Source organism: Octodon degus, unplaced genomic scaffold (assembly GCF_000260255.1).
Source record: "Octodon degus isolate 3935 unplaced genomic scaffold, OctDeg1.0 scaffold00086, whole genome shotgun sequence".
Classification (NCBI taxonomy): Eukaryota; Metazoa; Chordata; class Mammalia; order Rodentia; family Octodontidae; genus Octodon; species Octodon degus.
In genome coordinates, this window is record NW_004524662.1 from 7,726,403 (window position 1) to 7,734,867 (window position 8,465).

General features: G+C 39.7%; 1 non-coding gene across 1 annotated transcript; it reads right to left on the bottom strand.

Annotated features, from left to right (window-relative positions):
- Positions 1 to 7,223: 7,223 nt before the first annotated feature.
- LOC111818295 lies at positions 7,224 to 7,330 on the bottom strand. Its single transcript, XR_002822318.1, has one exon. It is a non-coding gene; the product is annotated as a U6 spliceosomal RNA (small nuclear RNA).
- Between the last annotated feature and the right edge of the window lie 1,135 nt (positions 7,331 to 8,465).

The window sequence follows — 8,465 nt, forward strand, 5'->3', positions numbered from 1 at the left end:
CACACCTATAATACCAGCACTAGGGGGACTGAAAACAGGAGGATCACTGTGAGTCTACGCTGTGTAGTGAGAGCTTATAATAAGTTCATAAAAAATGAAAGAAAAAAAAAAGACACATCCAAATTCCTCATCTTATAGGAATTAGAGGAGATTTCATAATCTAAATTTGCATTATCTGGGTCATTACACATTCATATGAGGGATGAAGAACTTTCTGAGTTTTAATCATACAAAAACAAAGGTTATAGCTATAATTCTAAAATTTCAGAATAAAAACACAAGCCCCAAAATTACTAATTCAGATGTCAAAGAGCTGTCTCCCTTCTTGGTGGGCACAACGTTTTGAACTGATCTGAGCATAAACTAGACAAAAGAAATACAAACAACAATAACAAATTTCCCTGTTGTTTCTCACTCAGCAGACTAGATTTCTACAAATCAGTTAATCCATTTATACAATTTACCAAATCTCAGACCCAATTTTTGCTACCAACAGTGGGCCCTAACTTAAATGACTATAAATAAAACAAAGATAAGTAAACAAAAAAATTAATAGGTAAGAATATTTAAATAAGTTATGTTGAGCTGTAGGGGACTCAGGTCACCAATTTCTGACATTGCCAGCCAAGCGGAAGACCTAATACTATTATGGGCTACTGGACTCTTTTAGAATATTTTGCTGAGTTTACATACTTTATTTAATATATTATTCAATAAAAAAGTAGGTGTTATAATCAGTTCAAAGGAAAAAATCACAAAAGCATAAATTTATACATAATAAAAGTACTGCTCGGGACATAACTTGCATGTCTATAAACAAAATTTAACTTGTACTGCTATGAGTTACCTATAATTTATAGAGTAGCAAAATAGCTTCTGTAGAAGTAGATTAAGATACTAGATTCCAGATGAAGTTTTCCACCTGGCCACAATTTTTTTCCATACAAGAACCACCTCTTCTGAGACAAGAAGAGAAGGAACAGAGATATATAGACATATTTGAAGTAATTATAAGAAATTAAGGAAATTCATTCCCGACAGTCTTTTTTAGTGACACAAAGCATAAAATTATCTGCTAAAAATTAAAGGAAAGTGGTTATAGTGAAAGGGTTTGACACACATAAATATCTCTCACCAGCCTAAGGAGAGTGATTTTGTTTCATGAAAAGTATCTGTTACACAAACAGGAAGAGAGGCTAGGGAGATAGCTCAGCAGAAGAAGTGCTTGCCTGGCAAGAGCAAGATCCTGAGTTCAATCCGTGGTTGGGAAGATATTCCAGATCATTCTTTCATAATGGGAATAGGCCCATAGTCTGGAAACTGTAAGAAATAAGGTATAAATGGGGCCAGGGAGATGGCTCAGTGGGATAAGTGCTTCCCTGGCAAGCGCAAGGGCCTGAGTTCAATCCTTGGTTCTGAAAAATAAATAAATAAATACATAAATAAATACATAAATAAATAAATAAATAAATAAAAATAAGGTATAAGAATATAAATTCAAGACAAGATTCACTCAGTACACAGTGTATCTGATGGAAAAGAAAAAAAGGAAGAAAGGAAGCTGTTGATAAGTCCTAAGCAAATCTTTAAAAGACTGAGCACTCACAAAGAGAATGAAAGAGGAAAAAAAAAAGGAAGAAAAAAATACACAATGATCTCACAGACACCCAAGTCCCATTCAGAATAATTAAATCAGAATCTGCCCTGGAGGACTCAGGCATTAGTACTGTATTTTGAAAAGCTCTTGAGGTGATTACAGCCTGAAGCCTCCTTTGATCACCTCTGTTCCCCAGCTTTGAGTTCACCAATTTCACACCAGTTTAAGCTAGTTACTTGGTTCTAAGTGATTCAGATGTTCCCTGCTAATGACGACTTGAGGATTTGAGTTGTGTTTCTTCTCAATGAGAACATAATTCTTAAAGAAGAAATGATGTGTGGTGGTTGATTTCTACATGACCTCAGAAGTGATAAGGAATACTGTTGCAGTACTCTTAAAAAAGATTGAAGAGGATATCAGAAAAAGGAAGTCTGGGCGTGGTGGTGCACACCTGTAATCCCAGTGCTGGGGAGTATGAAAACAGGAAGATCACTACCAGTCAGAGCTGCATAGTGAGACCCTGTACGAAATACAAAAAAGAAAAGAAAAGGGAAAAATATCCTTTGCTCTTAAATATAAAAAAGCAACAGTGAAACTGTCATGCTTCCAAAATTGTTATACAGATTTAATTCAATTCTACTCAAAATTCTAACAGCAGGTCTCACAGAATTAAAGAAAACAATTCTAAAATTCATTTGGAACCAGAAGAGACCTAGAATAGCAAAGGCAATTTTGGGCAAGAAAAGCAAGGCTGGGGTCATCACAATCTTTGACTTGAAACTATACTATAAAACTTGGAAATAAAAAACCATGTGGTAGGTACTGGGGGTGGGGAACCAGACTAGAAGATGCAGAAACAACTCCAGAAATACTTAGCCACCTTGTCTTTGATAAAGGTATCAAACACATTCACTGGAAGAAAGATAGTCTCTTTAATAAATGGTGCTAGAAAACTGGCTCTGCACATGCCAAATATTAAAATTGTACCCACATCTTTCATTATGCACTAAACTAAATTAGAAATGGACCAAGGATCTAAGCATTAAAACAGAAACATTAAATCTGTCAGAAGATAGAAGAGGTAAAACTCTTAAAGACATTGGTGTAGGCAAAAACTATATGAAGTTTTTATAAAATCCCAATCACACAGAATCTATCACAAAGCATCAACAATTGAGATTTCATCTGATTAAAAAGCTTTTCCACAGCAAAAGAAACCACCAACAAAGTGAAAAAACAATCCACAATGTGGGGGAAAATTGTTTACCAGCTGTTCCTCAGACAAAAGACTACTATCTAGAGCATATACCAGGCGTTCTGTGCTGGCCCCACTGAGAGGTAACTGAGACTGGGCGTGGTGGCGTGTGCCTGAGTCTGATCTAGTAGTGAGACCCTGAACACCCTACAGACCCTTCCCTAAAATACAAAAAAGAAAAAAGAACATATAAAGAACTCGAAAAGATCAGCCCTCCTAAATTTAAAGACTCATTCTAAAAATGGGCATCTGAGATGAATGCACTCTTCTCAAATGAAGAAATACAAACAGCAAATAAACATATGAAAAAAATGTTTATGAACACTGGTCATTGAAGAGATACAAATTAAAACAACACTGAGATTCCCTCTCACTCCAGAAAGAATATTTATTATCAAGAAATCAACCAATAACACATGATGGCAGAGCTGTGGGGAAAAAGGAACCCTTGTCCACTGTTGGTGAGACTGGTACAACCACTGTGGAAATCAGTGTGGAGATTCATCAAAAAAACTAGGATTGGGGGCCTGGCCCTAGCTCAGTTCTCAATTTTTAAGTGGCTGCTTCAGCAAAGCCGTCAGCCTCAGGTTGCTGTAGTTCAATCCCCACAACTCCAGCCAGCCAATCATGTCCTGAAGGCATTTGGAGAAAAAAAAAATCCTTAAAAAGGCCAGGGAGATGGCTCAGTAGGATAAGTGCTTGACTGGCAAACACAAGGATCTGAGTTCAATCCCTGGTTCCACAAAAAAAAAACAAAACAAAAAAAAAACTAGGATTAGTGATCCCATTCCACCCAGCTATTCCCCTTGCGGGTATCTTCTTGGAAGAATTAAAAACATCATACCACAGCAATGTATGTGCAGCACAATTTGTCATAGTAGATCTTAGAAACAACTCAAATACCCATCAACCAAGAAATGGATAAAAAAAAATGTGGTCTTTTCATATAATGGAGTCATAAAAAGAATAAAATTGGGAATTTTATAGGTAAATGGATGCAACTTGAGACCATACTCACAAGTGAAATAAACGAGAAACACATGTGGAAACATTGTGTTGTCTCCCTAATGTGAGAAACTGAAAGAGTAAATAAGATCCAAAAGGTACAACAGATATTGTAAAATGGGAAGAAATGTCCAAAGGAAAGAAAAACTGGGATAGAAGAATGGAAGGAAAAAAATAAAAATAAAAAAAAAAAAATATATATATATATATATATATATATATATGATAGTTGGAATAGCTAATAGAAGTATTAGAAATACTTTTAATTTCTCTTGGTTCATTAGAGAGAAAGGGGCTTTTAATATTTTTTGGCCAATTAAATGTCACTGTCTTGTACTTTGAGTGACTAATTTAAAGTTGACAATATGTAATATTAACCATGGTTACTCTCCTATCATCGTGCTTTGAAATTTTAAAAAGGAATACTATTTCCCTCTAAGACAGGAATTGGAAATTTATGCATACTTAACCAAGGATGATAAGAAAAAGAATTGTTTTCATCAAAACACAAATGTAAGATCTTAATTTTTTTTTTAGTACAACAAAAGCCAGTATTTTTAATGTTGCAAGTGTGTAAAGACCTGAGTTTGATAACAAAGGCATAAAATGAACTGGGTAAATGTAGTTAGTAATGTATGGAATGTAGATGGAGAGAGGTCCAGGATGGGGGAGGAAAGATAAGAGAAAAAAAATATTGGGGAGAAGAGTTGGTTCGGTTTTTTTGTTTTTTTGTTTTTTTTGGGTTTTTTTGCGGGGCAGACAACCTTGTAACAAAAATGCGAGAACACAGTAAGGAAACCTAAGATGTTAAATTTGAATCCTCTCAAGCATTGTCCTACTGACTGAGGCTTCTTACACATGTACACTGACCAAAAACACCATACAGAAAGTACCCAGAAAAGAAACACCAGCCTATTTTCAAGCCAAGAAGAGTACAGATGGGAAAAGAAGCTATTTTCTGTTTTTACTACAGAAAAAAAAGCATAACTAAAAAATAACAGTATGTCCTAGATACTAGCCTTGAGAGATAGCGTTAAGGGGCTCCAGGAGAGCCTCTTGAGCAGAAGGGCCAGACATGCTTCAGACTAGCTTAACAAAGGAAGGGAATGGTTATCTCAAGAAACCATACTACACAAAGCACCTGGGTACAGGGGAAAATGATACAGAGACTTCATACCAACACTATTTTTATTTCTTTTCCATGTCTCATTTTCTCAGTTCTCTCTCAAAGAGCACAGAACTTGGCTATCAAAGGCTTTTGGGTTATACATCTTTATAACTCATCAGCCAAGGGTTAAACACCAACAAACAAACCAATCAATGACTAGACCCTTTATCTGGACAAAGTTCATCACTGTATTCTAAAACAGTATAGTGAAAAATTCATGGAAATTTGAATGGAAGGGACAGGTTGTTGACTCCACAGATACTTATAGGTCAGCACTGGGTATAGCTAACACCACCACAGCCAGACATCAGTGTTTTCTACTGAGACGCAATAGGAGGGACACACCCTTTGAACAACCCGTGCATGCATACAAATTAATTGAACCAGGATCTAATTAAGCCGTTGCACTGAACTATCAATTTTCAAGAATTATGTAGATAAGTAAATTAAATCACATGATAGGAAATGGGTCAAATCCAAGAGATTCCATAGGGCAAATACCCCATCTTTTCTCTACAAATCAGTGGCATAAAGAGAAACGGAATGGAGGTCGTCAGAGGTCAACAGAGAACCAAATACAATGGGGGACCCTGTTTGCTTTCTATGTTAACTCAACTATAAAGTGACATCTTCGACAAGGAAATTTGAACGTGAATTGAAAAATATTAAAAGATATTATGAAATTACCTTATCTTCTCTAAGAGCAAAAATGGTCAGGTAATTCTTTCCTGCTCCTCTTTTCTTAAATATTTATGAGAGGAAGTTTAAGTGGTGAGAGGACAGGCTGTGAAGGTGTCTCTTCTATCAGGACACTCTTTCACCACAGCCTTCCGCACAGGCGCCTCCTCCTCGCGCTGCCCCGACTGCACCGCGCGCAGTCCCGGCATGCCCCGCGGGCCGAGTGCGGAGGCCCGAGAGCCTGCGAGCCTGCGTTCTGGAAAAAGCCACTTACCCAAAGTGCCCCGGGCGCTCGTTTGCAGGCTTCACGGGCCAGGTAATCCGGACAGGTCCACAGCGGGCAGACGCCTCCACATAGTTAGAGTACCAAACTTGCGAACAACGTTACTGGTTCTGGCGCATCAAACTTTCCTAAACACACTGAGGTAGTTGGGACGGCACGTGGTTCTGTCCTAAGCACAAGTAAGAGACTACCATGCCTAATATATGCTGTGCATAAAGGTTTAAGCATATGCATATACTAAAACTGGATCAATACTTAAAAGATTAATCTGGCTCTTGCATAAGGATAACACAAATTTGGGAAGCATTTTGTATTTCGTGCGAGTCATGGTCTTCGCCAAGTTTGCTTTCTTTTGGCTTGCCTTTTTGGTGTTACGGAAACATACAAAGCTGTGTATGCCACCCACCTCCGGTTATATGTCCCAGGCTGCGTCCTTGCTTGTACAAACTGGCAATGCCATCACAGTTATTACTTTTAGATACCTTAGTAATCCTTGTGTCTTCATCTGTATGCTTATTTACATTTACAGACTTTAAACATATGTGAAACTTAATTAAACTTTTCTCCTAATTAAATCTCCCAGCGCAGAATCCACCTGATTTAGAGAAAACTGAATTTCTGAGTTCCTCTCAGAGGATACACGAAGAGAAAAGACTTTCGAAAACAGATCTTAATCTTCTTGATGCTTTCAGCTAGGATTCTGCTGCTCCTGGAGCTCTAGAAGCAATCTGTAGGCACCAGCGCCAGTCCTTAACAATCTCTGCATTTGTGCAGCGCTCTGTCTGAGTGAAAGAGTCTGCACGCCCACAGATCGAAAATGACGGCCAGTATCACAAAATAGCCCCAGAAATGAGTGCCAAGTTGCTTCCTTTAGTAATGACTTATTAACATAATGGTGATTTAGTAAAGATCAATCGAGCAATTCATATGGCAGTGGATCTTTCAAGTAGGGTGAAAAAAAACCTATCTGGATAGGCCTCTGGAATTTATGGTGTTGGGAGAGACAAGACCTTAACTACATTTCAGAATTTTAAGTTCAACGAAGCAGACGCACTTAGACGTTTGTCACTCCCAGGGTAGGTACTATTGACGTATGTGTACACATTATTCCACGTGTAACTCGTATCCGTTCTCATTTCATAACTCTCCTTAATTACCTTCGACGTGAAAAGTAGTTTCAATATCGAGCGGTATCCGTTGTACTTTAATTGAAAGGTCGGCCAATTCTCAAAAGTGCAAAAATATGGAACGCTTCACGAATTTGCGTGTCATCCTTGCGCAGGGGCCATGCTAATCTTCTCTGTATCGTTCCAATTTTAGTATATGTGCTGCCGAAGCGAGCACGCAAACACTTCTGCACACAGCTTATATAAAGTCTGGTCAGGAAATGGTTTATTTTATTAGGGTGACTTCATTTTGTGTTGTCCTATCTATCCTAGACTGTTTAGAAGAGTTTAATACAACAAAAGGAAACTGTGAAACTCATATATTTAAGGACCTGCCAGGCCACGCCTGGCCGAAATAAATTTATAGTCTAAGACATGCAAATGAGCTCCCGGGGCACGTTGGGTAAGGAAGCCTCCTCGAGGGACCCAGGCTGGCGGCTGTGCGGGCTCCGGCCGCCGCGGAGCATGCTGGGACGCTGGGAGCCTAGCCGCCGCGAGTGGGCTGTGTCCCTGAAGTCTCTGGGAGCTTGGGAAACTGTTGACCTTCTAGGTCACTAGGACCCGGCTTCGAGCACGGCTGTCACAGAAAAATACGGAACTTGTCCGCGATATTTCATCATGACCTTGGGGTCGTTAGGCTAGAAAGCTTTTAAGTTAGCCCAAAGCGTAGTTATCCTGGCGAATCCTCCGCCTCGACCAATCCACTCCAGTTTTGGAACCACCACGTTTGGTTGCCCCGGGCCCCACGGGCAGGCAGGGGAATGTCACGGACAAATGTCTAGTCCATGCAGGCGCTGGTTGGCGCGGCGTGATCGCAGGAACTCTGAAGGGCCGCCCCGCCTTCCTCTCGCAAGCCTCAGTCGGTAACCGAGGCCTCGTCCTTTCTGCGCAGGCGCCGCTGGGGTCGCGGGCGGCGAGGCCGGACACTGGCCACGCCTCTTGTACAGGTGTCTGGCCATCCCTTGGTACCTGGAGAAGAAATACGGAAATACGACACCTGTTGGGACTTCTAAGAGGAAGAGTTGAGGAATCAGTCGGTTCTCTTGGGGTTCAACTTTACAGTCACTTGCGTACTTGCTTGCACATCCCCGCACCCCTGTTAATAATGAACAGAAGAACAGGTCAGGCGTCCTTGGAAGATTCCGTTAGTGTTAAACATCTGAATTCCAGTACAGCAAAAAGAATGCAGTTCCAGTCATAGTCTTGTAAGTTGTGCAGTGCGAGCCAATGAGCAAAGCGCTTGGAATTGATGTGGAAACAATTCCACAGGATGAAGTAAGAGAAGGGCAAAGTTTTGCCTGGGTTAGGTAAAA